Here is a 16,180-nt window from a genome sequence, read left to right as displayed (position 1 = left end):
ACAGGACATACTTCTATTTCACAGATGAATTCTACCCTCTCTGAGTCATAGTTTATTGCTCATTTAAGAGATAGGACTGCTCACACATATTGCATCATCATTTATTACTAGGAAAACTAATTTAGTTGTTTAGTTTTGAAGCCAATAGACAGTCATTAGTGCTTAAAGCATGTTTTTTCATTTCAGATGGGTTTTAGTATTGATCTTAAAAGTAGGCATAAAGAGGTGCCTGGGGCAATGAGGTTGTAAAAAAAAAAGCCACCCCAATCCCCATCCCCCACTTTCCTGAGCGCAATCCACTCGGATATTCTGACCAGCAGAGCACAGTGCATTGCAAGGGGGCTGTGGCAGAGCTTCGAAATCGGAGTTGAAAGTTAAGATTTCAATAGTGAAAGCCCTCATCTAAAATGATGGCTTTACTTTAAGGCCTCATGTACACTGCTGCAGGTAAAAGGGACGTTAAGCCCTGTACACACGATCGGAAAATCGTACGAAAAATGCCGCTTTCGAATTGATCGTACGATAATCGGATCGTTAGTACAGAGCTTTCAAGAGCCCATCAGGACAGTTCATCCGATATTATTCTATCGGACATGCACAGAATTTTTTTCCGTACAATGTCAGAACGTACGATTTTCGTTAAATCAGTTGTTATAGTCAGATGAGACTAAAATTTAGTTATTTGGCCTCAACACCAAACGATATATGTCTGGCGGAAATAAAATACAGCTCAAATAACACCATTCCTACAGTAAAGCATGGAGGTGGTAATATCCCATTATGGGGGTGTTTCTCTGCAGCAGGGACTGGATCACTTGTCAGGATAGAAGGAAAAATGAATGGGGCAAAATACCATCAAATTCTTGAGGAAAATCTGCTGCCCTCTGCCAGAAAGTTGTCAATGAGAAGAAGGTTTACCTTCCAACATGACAATGACCCAAGCACATAGCAAAGACTTTCGAGGGGTCAGGTAAGTAAACAGGGGGGCTGGGGAGGCCGGTATTCTCTGAAGTTTTTTCACCTTAATGCATTAGTGAAAAACCTTTACAACCCCTTTAAACCAACTGAAATTCTGTAGAATGACTTGAAGTCTGCTACCACAAACAGTCACCATCAAATTTAACTGAACTTGAACAGTTCTGCAAAGACGAGTGGGCAAATATTGCAAAGTCTAGATGTGTAAAGTTAGTAGAGACATATGCCAACAGACTAAAGGCTGTACCGTATTTATCGGCGTATACCGTGCACTTTTTTGCCCTTAAAATCAGGGCAAAATCGTGGGTGTGCGATATACGCCAATACCCTCTTCCTGCGCTGTGTTTGAACCACTCCGCCGACATATACCGAGCGCAGTACACTCGGGTATAGTCAGGCAGGCTCGGCTCCACTCGCGGTCACGTCCTGTACGTCCTTTACGCGAGAGGAGCCGAGCCTGCCCGAGTATACCCGAGTGTACTGCGCCAGGTATATGTCGGCGGAGTGGTTCAAACATAGCGCGGGAAGCGGGGATCGGCTGAAAAACACAGCCGCAGAAGGACGCCGGACCGGACGAGGCCGCCGATGGACGCCAGCAAGACACCAACGAGGGGCATCCAAACTGTAAGTATTTCTTTTTTTTCCCAGGAATTTTCCTTCTAGGTTGGGGGTGCGCGCTATATGCCGGGGCGCGTTATAGGAAGATAAATACGGTAATTAAAGCAAAAGGTAGTTCAACAAAATACTGACGACACAAAGGGGTAATCCTTTTCCCACTTAGTGATTCTGTTTTTGATTTTTTTTTCTGACATGTTGGTGTTCTAGCTTTCACTTGGATGTTAAGTTGCACTAGTAAATACCGCTGGATAAAACAAAAACGGTGTCTGTCTTGAGTTCAGGCTGTAAAGGAACAAAATGTGATTAATTTAAAGGGGGGTGATTCTATTCTATACCCACTGTAGACATAAAATGACAAGACTCACTCAATAGGGTGCAAATTGGTATAGTTCTCAACTTCCAGCCCCGTTAGTCATCTTACATGGCAGCAAACAGTTAAATACACAGTACAAATACACATACAGTACATCCACAATTTTACTTGCCCAAAGATCTGTCATTTTAGCCAGAATTTTTTTTGTGATATAAGTAGAGTTTTGCTTGTCATTAAGATCGTTCTCTAAACATGTAAACAGTGGTACCACTTTAAAGTGATACTAAACTCGATTTTTTTTCTTTAGGCTCCATTCACTCCATGGCATTCTATTTTGCGGGCAGATACACTGCAAATCGTAGGATGCCCTTGCGATCCCCCTTACTTTGAATGGCAACAAATCGTGGTGCGATTCTGCCACTATCATCGCCCGACAAATCGTGGTAAAACCGTGCAAACAGAATCGTGGGATGCCAACACACAAAATAAGTTCTTATACAAAACGGACTGTCGTGGTGTGAATGCAGCCTTAAAAATAATAAACATGTCATACTTACCTCCTATGTGCAGTAGTTTATGCACAGAGCAGCCTGAATCCTCCTTTTCTTAGGTCCCTCGCTGGCTCTTCTGGCCTCTACCTCCTGTTGAGTGCCCCCACAGCAAGCAACTTGCTATGAGGGGATCCGAGCCGAGGCTCTGTGTGTCCATTCAGACACAGAGCCACTGTTCCCCCCTCCTAATAACTGCTAACTGACTTTGATTGACCATTGGCTCCCACTGCTGGGTCTGAACAGTCTAGGCACTCATGCACATCGCTGGATAGAGAGGGGGCTCAGGTAAGTATTTTGTCAAAAGTCACTGATATATGCTTGTTGCTCTGCAGAAAGCAATGACAGCTGATTGTCACAGGAAAGATAGAGTTGTCTTAGACATATGGGTCGTGACCGACAGCTTAGCTCTACCATTCCCCTGTTGTGCGAGAGGCAAAATGGCAGTATCCAATGGTTAAATAATCTTCTGTCATTGGGGACAGACTGGACTTTTTGCTCACTGATTATGGACCAGAGCATTTTCCACAAGAAAAACATTGGCAAATGTAAGAATTGTGTAGAATGGCCGGTATCAAGGGCTTTTAAACACACTACAACAGCCAAGGGTGCATGTACACTTTTGAAGTCGATTGTCAGCTTTCTAGTGGAAGTAATCTCAATTGTTGTAGAACCCTCCTCCAGTGAATGAATCTGGAAGTGTTGTGTATTTAGTCACTTCCAGGTTCAGAGTGGTCACTCCCAGTAGCACTGAATAGTAGCTGTTAGCTGACAGCTGATCAAGCACAGATGAATGGAGTACAGGGAAGACATAAAGAGTGTGATAGACCACTGATGTCTCAATAAAGAGAACTTATCACCAGTTCATTCAAGTTTCCTTTGCTTTCCTTCCTGAAACATCCCTCATTCTTTCCCGCACGCGCTGCCCCAGCCTTTTTTTACATTTGGAAATCGCGTGGAAAGAAAATCGCTCGATGCTCCCATCAACACAGACTGTGTTGATGGGGGAAAAACTTCCAAGGAGCCGTTGTGTTCTCCCGGCGGGGGGCAGGGGAAGCCGTCCCCGCCGGAAGAACACAGTAATTATTGCTAGCGGCTATAACATCTGCTAGCAATAATCACATATAAAATCCGACAGGCTAGCTATACCCGATCAACTTGGGAACATTCAACCTGACACATGGTTCAAATCCTGGTCACATCCTGCTGAATCTGCTGAGATTCAACCCATCTATGGCTGGCTTTAGTCACCTGTGTAACTTGGTTGCTGCCTCCTCTGTTCAGTCTTTCGCTTCCTTACAGGAACAATATGAGCTTCTAAACTCAGAAATGTTCAGGTATCTGCAAATATCACAATTTTATTCAGCCTACATTAAAGGCCACTCTGATCTGCAATCGCAAACATTATTTGAACATATATGCTTATCAGCTCACCTGACCTCTGTCCCCAATTCTAAACCTACCCAAAATGCAGCCCGTTGGGCAACTGTCCTCAATATACCAATGGAGCCAGAGGACTGGCCCATGCTTTCCTCCTACAGTATACCCTATTAGTCCAAAGGGAATTCAGTTATTATGTAAGAATAATTTAGCCATGGCAACTCCAGGACTAAGTATAAAGAAAAATAATATGCTTAGTGTGTATGTGAATTGAATTTAATAAAATTAAATGATTAATTGACAGCAGCACTCACAACATTGTACACAACATCCAAAAAATGTGTTGCGCTGTCTATTAAAAATTTATAAAAAAATTAGAGCAAAAATTACAATGAATAACAAAAAACACCATATAATATACAATTTATTTAATATATAAATATATGAGACACTAAAGTCCGTAGACTTTTTAGCCCCTAATGCCTCACAGAAAAAGTCTTTTCAGACGAAACGTACGTCGGCCAGGCGGTGTATTTCCCAATGCCTGTGAGTAGTATTTTAATAAATTGCCCGTTTTTAAGCTGGATGCTGCGCAATGAGTTTCTTTTTTTCTCATATGATTAATGGTTGATTCGCCTTCTGTGGATATCCTGTGATCATTACATGTGGCTTCTTTTCATCAAACGAGGAGGCTGAATAAGCTAAGATGATCTGCACCTAATGTGAGGGGTAATAAAGCTCACAGACGCAAATATCGACCTTGTTAGGGCTTTGCATCTGGGAAGAAGATATTTTTGCCTCATCTATCTAAGCACTGTGTTGCACTGAATTCAAGAATTTTGCACTTTATTATTATATGGACTTTGGTGTCTCATATATTTATATAAATTGTATATTATATGATGTATTTTGTTATTATTCATTCACATTTTTGCTCTCATCTTTTAATTGAACGCCAGGACTACAACATGCCAAATATATTACATTTGGTATCAATGACACTTGTCTCTGTAGTTATAGTTTGGGCTTTATTTTGTAAAAAGATTCAAACAAAAATCCCACATTTCCATAATAAAGATAAAATATAAAAATGTTCTAAATTATAGTTATGTACCCTGAGGCATAGCAATCATTCATTCTAATAGCACTGGAGTTTTTGTTGGCTCATAATTTATTTTCATTCAATGCTGTTTTTTATCTGCATAAATATGGAGCGTCAATATTTCAGATGGGTTGATGGGAAGAGCTCTGTATCCTTGCAGACAGTAACCCTATGGCAAACCTATCATTTATTTTCATTATATTTGATGATCTGTGATAGTTTATCTTTTGGATTGTTTTTAAGTTCTCCTAAAGATAATTTTTTGTTGAGTTTTTACTTCAACAGTCAATTTCTCTCATTATATGGCAAAACATTAGTGGACACCAGTGTAACCAGACCATCATATCTATGTGAGTGTGTTGCACATCCCCTTCCAAAAATGTGTACTGATATGCATGTTACCACAATAGACCGAATCTTATGCCGCGTACACACGACCGTTTTTCGGGTTGTAAAAAATTATGTTTTTTTTAAATGTCATGTCATTTAGTGTGTGAGCTTCAGAGCATTTTTCGAGTTCTGAAAAACAGGCAAAAAAAATTCGAACATGCTCTATTTTTTAACTACGTTTTTAACGTTGTCGTTTTTTGGGTTGTAAAAAATGGTCGTGTGTGGGCTTTAACGACGTGAAAAATTTGCATATGCTCAGAAGCAAGTTATGAGACGCTCATTCTGGTAAAACTACCGTTCGTATTGGAGTAAGCACATTCATCACGCTGTAACAGACAGAAAAACGAATCGTCTTTTACTAACACGGGATCAGCTAAAGCAGCCCAAAGGGTGGCGTCATCCGAATGGAACTTCCCCTTTATAGTGCCGTCATACATGTTGTATGTCACCGCGCTTTGCTAGAGCATTTTTTTTCAGTATCATGTGTAGGCAAGGCCGTTTTAATGATCGGGTTGAAAAAAACATTGTTTTTTCTAGAGCCTGAAAAACGTCATTTTTTACAACCCGAAAAATGGTCGTGTGTACGCGGCATTATACTCCGAATGCCACTCCAACACAGCTTGCCAACTGTGGTGTGTTGCAGCACATTGCAATGCAAGGTAACACTTGCAATCCATTCAAATAAATGGTCTTATTTACCTACAGCATGAATGGGTCCATTAAATAAAAAGATGATACAAATGCTAAAACAATGAAAAATGCCGGCTCCTTTGCTTCCATAAGAGTAAAATCAATTTGCAGCCGTAATTGAAATGAATCCACCCATACCTTATACAGAACATAACTTGTATCATGTTTTAACAGATGGATGTAGGTTTTTGAAAAATAAAGTACAGACCATAGGGAATATTGTGTCCCTGAGTTATTTTAGACACTCAGGTACAAATCATTCCTATATGGCTCTCTTGTGACAAATTCTTTAGATGTGGTGTTAAATTTGCATATACTGCAAGGTACACAGTGTTACTTCAACATGCACATCTGATATCTCTCACATGTCTCAATCATCAGTATATGAACTGCAATGTGAAAAATGTGGAACAAGTACCTGTAAAATGTACACCATTTACCATATATACTCGAGTATAAGCAGATTTTTTCAGCACATTTTTTTGTGCTGAAAATGACCCCCTCGGCTTATACTCGAGTCACCTTTTTGCGCCTGGTCTCCCGGACTTTGGGGACCTGGTATAAAACTTGGCACACATGTAGCGCCACTTTTCCTCTACAAGTGTGCAAAGTTTGTTGTCCAGGGGACCTACGGCCAGGGAGCACTGATTTTTCAAATCCGGGCACCTCTTCCATAGACTCCCATATTAAACAGTAATTTCTCTGGTGAATTTAGGGACCCAGTACCAGCTGGTAATAGGTCCCCTGGACCCGGAACTGTGCACACTGGTAGCCCCATTTCTCCTCTACAAGTGTGCAACGTTGGATGTCTGGGGGACCTACGGCTGGGGAGCACCGATTTTACAAAGCTGGGCACCCCTTCCATAGACTCCCATGTTAAACATCAGTCTAGTCATGGACACAGTGAGGCATGGGCATGGTGAGGCATGGGCACAGTGAGGCATGCACATGGACACAGTGAGGCAAAGTGAGGCACATTGAGGCATGCAGATGAACACCCTAGGCTTATACTCGAATCAATACGTTTTCCCATTTTTTTGTGGTAAAATCAGGTGCCTCGGCTTATATTTGGGTCGGCTTATACTCAAGTATATACGGTAATATAGGGATACCAGATGACTTTTTCAGGTGAGAAAAGCAGAACGTTATAGTGATCGCTGAAGTTTCCCACAGGTAAGGTGATGACATACAACAGAAACTGCTGACACAAAGTATTTTATTATTTATTTATTTTTGTACAAAAACTTAATTTTTGCACAAGTATTCAATTACAGAGGCATTTCATCCACTTTAAACCCCATTGAAAATCTGTGAAATGACTTGAAGACTGCAGTTCACAAATGGTCACTATCAAATTTAACTGAACTTGAGAAATTCTGCAAAGACGAGTGGGCAAATATTGCAAAGTCTAGGGGCCAGATTCTCGTAGGAGCGCGTAACTTTGTGCGGGTGTAACGTATCTGATTTACGTTACGCCTCCGCAACTTAGACGGGCAAGTGCTGTATTCTCAAAGCACTTGCTCCGTAAGTTGCGGCGGCGTAGCGTAAATCGGCCGGCGTAAGCCCGCCTAATTCACATTTGGATCAGGGGGGCGTTTTTTATGCAAATGTACTGTGACCCGACGTGATTTCCCAGTGTACATTGCTCCAAAGTACGCGGCAAGGACGTCATTGGTTTCGACATGAACGTAAATGACGTCCAGCCCCATTCACGGACGACTTACGCGAACGACGTAACTTTTTCAAATTTCGACGCGGAACGATGGCCATACTTAACATTGGTACGCCACACTTACACCACCATATAGCAGAGGCAACTATACGCTGGGAAAAGCCTAACGTAAACGGCGTAATTTTACTGCGTCGGCCAGGAATACATTCGGGAATTCGCGTATCTAGCTAATTTGCATACTCGATGCGCAATTCGACGGAAGCGCCACCTATCAGCCAGCGCAAATATGCAGTTACGACCCGACGGCGTAAGAGACTTACGCCTGTCGGATCTAACAGATATCTATGCGTAACTGATTCTAAGAATCAGGCGCATAGATACGACGGCACAACGCAGACATACGACGGCGTATCTGGAGATACGCCGTCGTATCTCTTCTGAGAATCTGGGCCTAGATGTGTAAAGTTAATAGAGACATATCCCAACAGACTAAATGCTGTAATTAAAGCAACAGGTGGTCCAACAAAATACTGACACAAGGGGGTGATCCTTTTTCCAACTCAGTGATTCTATTTTTTTTTATGACATGTTGGTGTTATATTTTTCACTTGCATATTATAAGTTACAAATACAGTAAATACAGCTGAAAAAACAAAAACTCTGTATGTCTTCATTTCAGGCTACAAAGCACCAACATGTGATTACTTTAAAGGGGGGGATTCTTTTTCTATACCCACTGTACAGTGTGTTGTCAGCTTGTGTTTGTGAATGATAGCAATTCTCTCCAACTCTGCCTAAAGCTAGGGGTCGGTTCTGGGAGTTGCAAGAGTTGAGACAGGGACATTAGCCTGTGTTTTATTGTACCTTTCAGGTTCCCCAGAATACACACTTGGTCACCTGATGATAGTAGCCAAGAATATGAATTGTGTGTGAATTTGTAGCACTTGAAATCGGCAAGATTCTCTGCCATTTACCATGGATAATAGAAAACACATACAGGGGGACATTTATCAACTCTGTCCCATGGCAAAGCAAAGTTAAACAGAAGCAGTGAGATAGATTGTGTGACAGAATTACTACAAGGTTCCAGCTTGAGTCATAAATTCCTCCCTAGCTGCTCTTAAAGTGGTTGAAAATCAAAAGTTTTTTTTATCTTAATGCATTCAATGCAGCAGCCCCCCCCCCCCCCCAATACTTACCTGAGCCCTTCGTAATCCAGCAATGTTGCAGGAGAGACTCGGCTGCCCGGGACTCTTTCCCTTCATTGGCGAGGTGTCAATGAGGAGAGAGAGGAGGTGGGGCCGAACTGAAGCTTTGTGTCTGAATGGACACACAGAGCAGTGGCTTGGCCCAGGTGCCCCAATAGCAAGCTGTTTGCTGTGGGGGCACTTAGCAAAAGGGAGTGGCCAGGAAGGCCAGCGAGGGACACAAGAAAAGGAGGATCGGGCTGTGAACGTTCTGGCTAGGGGTTAGTCAGCATGCTTGCCCCCTCCCTTGGGACTACATCCTTGCGGTGAGTCGCTGTGAACGTTCACAACATCCCCCGCAGGGATGTAGTCCCAAGAGAGGGGGCAAACACGTTGAATAACCCCCAGCTAGAATGGCTCGGATAATGGGCAAGCTTACTGAGGAGGAACAGGAAGTGAGAAGTTCAGACAAAGGAAAACAACATTTATAAGGGAAATCGAAAGAAAAGGGTAAGTGAACCAACAATGTACTAGCTTAAAGGAACCTAATTAGAAAAAAAAACCTTTACAACCCCTTTAAGCTATAGACATTATTTAATTGTTTAACAAAACTGGAGTCTTCTTTTAATGTAGAAAGAAACCAAGGAACAGTGAATACTTTTTCTCAAATATCTATATTGGGCAAACACAACGGGAATATAAAATACATGATTAGAGTCGCTTTTTTTAATCACATAATTTGCTAGAAATTTCATCTCATGATGACCCCGTCCACATGAATAAAATTAACTTGCAGACAAAAGTACAGTTAATTACAGTAAGTTAATACACTGTATTATTCATTTAGATCTGAACTTCAGACCCAAAGCTGATAGTTAGACTTAATTTTAAACCTGGGCAGATAAAGGTTAAAGGCCTAATGCTTAGAGGAACTTTCATAGCAGTGCTGTCCTTGGAATTTCTATTGAAGTATATAAAAGCACGATAGCCTATACAAAATTCAACACATTAATCATAGGCATGTGTGTTTATTAAAGGACATGTTTAGTAGTTATCTAACCTCACCAAGCCTCATTATTTACTTTCCAGCTGATAAAAATCTAGTGCTGGGCTGCCCACATCTGCATATTATAAAAACAAATCAATACTCACGCTAGGTAAAAACTGTGACAATCTATACAGTGCCTTGCGAAAGTATTCAGCCCCCTTGAACTTTGCGACCTTTTGCCACATTTCAGGCTTCAAACATAAAGATATAAAACTGTATTTTTTTTTGAAGAATGAACAAGTGGGACACAATCATGAAGTGGAACGAAATTTATTGGATATTTCAAACTTTTTTTTACAAATAAAAAACTGAAAAATTGGGCGTGCAAAATTATTCAGCCCCTTTCAGTGCAGCACACTCTCTCCAGAAGTTCAGTGAGGATCTCTAAATGATCCAATGTTGACCTAAATGACTAATGATGATAAATAGAATCCACCTGTGTGTAATCAAGTCTCCGTATAAATGCACCTGCACTGTTATAGTCTCAGGCCGCGTACACACGGTCGTTCCAAACCGATGAGAATGAACCGAAGTTCAGTTTCATCGGTCCATGTATGGCCCATCGGTCTGTTGTCCTTCGGTCCAAAATTTTAAAACATTTTTGGAACGATGGTGTGTACGCACATCAGACCGTCAGGCCACTTCAGCGGTGAACCGATGGAAATGGCCCGTCGGACCATTCTCATCAGTTTGGATCGACCATGTGTACGCGGCCTCAGAGGTCCGTTTAAAGCGCAGAGAGCATCATGAAGAACAAGGAACACACCAGGCAAGTCCGAGATACTGTTGTGGAGAAGTTTAAAGCCGGATTTGGATATAAAAAGATTTCACAAGCTTTAAACATCCCAAGGAGCACTGTGCAAGCGATAATATTGAAATGGAAGGAGTATCAGACCACTGTAAATCTACGAAGACCTGGCTGTCCCTCTAAACTTTCAGCTCATACAAGGAGAAGACTGATCAGAGATGCAGCCAAGAGGCCCATGATCACTCTGGATGAACTGCAGAGATCTACAGCTGAGGTGGGAGACTCTGTCCATAGGACAACAATCAGTCGTATACTGCACAAATCTGGCCTTTATGGAAGAGTGGCAAGAAGAAAGACATTTCTTAAATATATCCATAAAAAGTGTTGTTTAAAGTTTGCCACAAGCCACCTGGGAGACACACCAAACATGTGGAAGTAGGTGCTCTGGTCAGATGAAACCAAAATTGAACTTTTTGGCAACAATGCAAAACGTTATGTTTGGCGTAAAAGCAACACAGCTCATCACCCTGAACACACCATCCCCACTGTCAAACATGGTGGTGGCAGCATCATGGTTTTTCACCTGATTTTCTTCAGCAGGGACAGGGAAGATGGTTAAAATTGATGGGGAGATGGATGGAGCCAAATACAGGACCATTCTGGAAGAAAACCTGATGGAGTCTGCAAAAGACCTGAGACTGGGACGGAGATTTGTCTTCCAACAAGACAATAATCCAAAACATAAAGCAAAATCTACAATGGAATGGTTCACAAATAAACATATCCAGGTGTTCCCTCCCCCTTCCTTCCCACTCCCTTCCCCCCCCCCCCTTTCTCCACCATCCCTGTCCCTCGCCCATTCCACCCTCCTTCCCATGCCTCTCCACTCTCCCTCCTCCCCCCCCCTTAATTTTCTTTCTTCCCCCCCCCCCTTTTTCTCTTCCTTTCCGATTGCCTCCCCCCTTTTTTTTCCCTCCCTTCCCCCCTTCCTCCCCCTCTCAATTCCCCCTCTTCCTCTCCCCCCTGCCTCCCATTTCTCCCTCTTCCTTTCTCTCCTCCTCCCTTTCCCTCCTTTCCCCCCCCCTCATACCCTTCCCTACCCACCGATTCTATGGGGTTAAACATATATACATATATATATATCTTTATATCGTTTATTTACACCTAGACCTTTACGATCAACTATCCCCTTGCCCGCCAAGGGGGGACCCCCCGTAGGCCGCCTGGTTCCGCGCATTATCAATTGACTCATTCGGTAAGCAACTACCAAAGTTTTTTATTAATTATTACTGTATTGCTGATGTTTGTTACATATTCTTATTGCATTACTCTATAGATTGGCTGTCCTGACGAAGCGGAAACCCCGCGAAACTAGTCGACGTTGACCAATCAATGAACTGTATAATTATTTGTTTTGCAATTTTAACTAATCAATAAACTTTTTTACATTATTATGTTTTATGCATATTTATCAGTACCGTGATAGTCCCCCCCAAACCAATTGAGTGGGTGGCTCTGGGTCTAGCTTCAGCTACTAGCCCTTCCCCCCCACTCTCCCCCATTTTTTATTATAAATTGGGATGATGGTACACTTTTATTCATTTTATTATTTCATACATGAGGCCATACTCCCCATTTTGTTCATAATATTGGGTGGATAACACACCCGTTTCTCTTTTCCCCTGAGTGCCTCTAACTTGCTATTTATTTTATATACCATCCAATATACCCTAGTCTGCTTAGTGATCCCATTATTGACATTGTTTGCATGCTTGATTGGTTAATAGACATTCTCGGCACTGTATGAGTGGACGTCATCTGTCCAAAATAATATATTAATTCAATATATGCTTGTTATTCCATTTTTGATTTGATATAAATATACTAATTATATGTACCCCTTGAATGGCTTGAAATTCTCTCATTAGGGTGGTATTATCTAAGAATCATTGACCCCTATCAAAGGTCCATGTACCATTGCGGATGGGTTACCCCCCTACCGTATAGGATTTATTATGTGTTATTCACACTCTTAATTCCAGCAAACTTAGGTTCTTCCTCTATTCCCTATTTATTTGGGAATTTCAACTCCACTGGGGTACCCCTGTATGGGTAATCCTTCCCATACAACTATTTTCTTTAATTCGCTACTTGTTCTAACATATACACTTTTTCGTTTCTTCTTTATTATTCTACAAGCACCATTAATTTACACTTACACTCCCCCGTCCCAATTTTGGGTTCGATATTCACCTTCTATTACACCCATTTTTCCTTCATACCATTGTCACGGCACCTTACTGTGTCTTTATTTTCTTTCCTTTCACGTATCACCTTTTCACTCCTTATTATTTAATTTTCAGCCGCAATATTTTGCAGCACCTTTTTCACTATCTTTTTGGCAACATGCACTCGGGTCTAGGGCTCTGTGGCACTTTTTATTGGTGGCCTCTAATGCCCTATCACCCCAGATTATATTTAATAACCACACACCCCATTCTCACGCACCTCACTCCCTAGCCTTTACCATCCCTTGTATGTGTGTCACTTATATGTGTATTTTCTCTTTTGCTTTGTTTAGTGATCTATCTCCTCCTGCCTTGTGTTGTTTTTCAGCTATCAGCTAGGCAACAATGTCTCAGGCCACCACTATTAGCATTCTTATTGTGGGACCTACACGCCCACTTGTTACTATTATAATTCCTTGATTTTATCAATTTTATTTATTTTTCAATTCCCTTGTATTGTATTTCCATTACCCTCTGAGTCCCTTGATGCGGTCCTGGCTGCTTGCACCTCCCACCCACGGCGGACTTGTGTCTCTCCTGGCGGGGGTGATACTCTGTCTCACCCCCTCTTGTTCCTTCTCGGCTTGGGGCCTTCCGCCCCTTGACTTGAGTCGATCGTACACGCATAGTAGCGCCAACTGCGCACTTGCGTCGTACGGGGAGACTGACCCGGTGACGTCATGGCGCGGCCGTCCAGCGGCGCTCACGGCGTCTCCGGGTTGGGATGCTTATTTAATGGCCGACAGGCCATTGGACAAGCAGCGTCGGTCGGTCCATCGGCAGTCCGATGGCACGGCTGTGACAGCCCAGGATGTGGTCGGCTTCAGATTGGGGCTCTCCCTGGGCGCAGTTCACGCTACCCTCTAGTCCGTGCATTACCATGCATCTGTCATCCTCATGGATACCCTTCCTAGATGACCTAATACTGGACCCGCCAGTATCCTTGGACCTTTGTACCTATGCGCCCCTGGTAATTCCCCACTGTGCTGCCTTGTTCACGTCCTCTGTCCGGCAGATCTGGGGCTATTACACCAGCACTTTATTCCACCTGGCCTGGTTGTATTCCTCACAATTCTCTATCGTGGTAAGTCCCTCATTTAATCTTTCCCTCACTAGTTATCCGTGGGTGTTCCTCCTCCCTCCCCCTCTTCCCTCCCCCTTCCTTCCCACTCCCTTCCCTCCCCCCTTTCTCCACCATCCCTGTCTTCCCTCGCCCATTCCACCCTCCTTCCCATGCCTCTCCACTCTCCCTCCTCCCCCCCCCTTAATTTTCTTTCTTCCCCCCCCCCTTTTTCTCTTCCTTTCCGATTGCCTCCCCCCTTTTTTTTCCCTCCCTTCCCCCCTTCCTCCCCCTCTCAATTCCCCCTCTTCCTCTCCCCCCTGCCTCCCATTTCTCCCTCTTCCTTTCTCTCCTCCTCCCTTTCCCTCCTTTCCCCCCCCCCTCATACCCTTCCCTACCCACCGATTCTATGGGGTTAAACATATATACATATATATATATCTTTATATCGTTTATTTACACCCAGACCTTTACGATCAACTATCCCCTTGCCCGCCAAGGGGGGACCCCCCGTAGGCCGCCTGGTTCCGCGCATTATCAATTGACTCATTCGGTAAGCAACTACCAAAGTTTTTTATTAATTATTACTGTATTGCTGATGTTTGTTACATATTCTTATTGCATTACTCTATAGATTGGCTGTCCTGACGAAGCGGAAACCCCGCGAAACTAGTCGACGTTGACCAATCAATGAACTGTATAATTATTTGTTTTGCAATTTTAACTAATCAATAAACTTTTTTACATTATTATGTTTTATGCATATTTATCAGTACCGTGATAGTCCCCCCCAAACCAATTGAGTGGGTGGCTCTGGGTCTAGGTTCAGCTACTAGCCCTTCCCCCCCACTCTCCCCCATTTTTTATATCCAGGTGTTAGAATGGCCAAGTCAAAGTCCAGACCTGAATCCAATCGAGAATCTCTGGAAAGAACTAAAAACTGCTGTTCACAAACGCTCTCCATCCAACCTCACTGAGCTCGAGCTGTTTTGCAAGGAGGAATGGGCAAAAATTTCAGTCTCTCGATGTGCAAAACTGATAGAGACATACCCCAAGCGACTTACAGCTGTAATCGCAGCAAAAGGTGGCGCTACAAAGTATTAACTTAAGGGGGCTGAATAATTTTGCACGCCCAATTTTTCAGTTTTTTATTTGTTAAAAAAGTTTGAAATATCCAATAAATTTCGTTCTACTTCATGATTGTGTCCCACTTGTTGATTCTTCAAAAAAATTAGTTTTATATCCTTATGTTTGAAACCTGAAATCTCCAAAAGGCATCAAATTACAGATTAGACATTCTTATAATATGTCAAAAAAAGTTAGATTTTATTTCCATCATTTGCACTTTCAAAATTACAGAAAACAAAAAAATGGCGTCTGCAAAAGTTTGGGCACCCTGCAGAATTTATAGTATGCACTGCCCCCTTTGCAAAGCTGAGACCTGCCAGTGTCATGGATTGTTCTCAATCATCATCTGGGAAGACAAGGTGATGACTCATCTGACCTTGCCCCAACAATCAGCACCATGGGTTCTTCTAAGCAGTTGTCTAGAAAACTGAAACTGAAAATAGTTGACGCTCACAAAGCTGGAGAAGGCTATAAGAAGATAGCAAAGCGTTTTCAGATGTCAATATCCTCTGTTCGAAATGTAATTAAGAAATGGCAGTCATCAGGAACAGTGGAAGTTAAAGCAAGATTTGGAAGACCAAGAAAAATTTCAGACAGAACAGCTCGCAGGATTGTGAGAAAAGCAATTCAAAACCCACGTTTGACTGCACGATCCCTCCAGAAAGATCTGGCAGACACTGGAGTTGTGGTACACTATTCCACTATAAAGAGATACTTGTACAAATATGGTCTTCATGGAAAAGTCATCAGAAGAAAACCTCTTCTACGTCCTCACCACAAAAATCAGCATTTGAACTTTGCAAATGAACATATAGACAAGCCTGATGCATTTTGGAAACAAGTTCTGTGGACCGATGAGGTTAAAATATAACTTTTTGGCCGGAATGAGCAAAGGTACGTTTGGAGAAGAAAGGGCACAGAATTTTATGAAAAGAACCTCTGTCCAACTGTTAAGCATGGGGGTGGATCAATCATGCTTTGGGGTTGTATTGCAGCCAGTGGCACAGGGAACATTTCACAAGTAGAAGGAAAA

At 42.4% G+C, this 16,180-nt stretch overlaps 1 protein-coding gene across 1 annotated transcript in view; it reads right to left on the bottom strand.

Moving 5' to 3' along the window:
* Positions 1-16,180, bottom strand: part of LRRC75A (leucine rich repeat containing 75A) — a 451,452-nt gene that overhangs the window by 41,551 nt on the left and 393,721 nt on the right. The window lies entirely within an intron of this gene.

The sequence above is a fragment of the Rana temporaria genome, chromosome 2, assembly GCF_905171775.1.
Source record: "Rana temporaria chromosome 2, aRanTem1.1, whole genome shotgun sequence".
NCBI lineage: Eukaryota > Metazoa > Chordata > Amphibia > Anura > Ranidae > Rana > Rana temporaria.
Note: the sequence above shows the minus strand (reverse complement) of the source record. Positions and strands in the feature narration are given on the sequence as shown.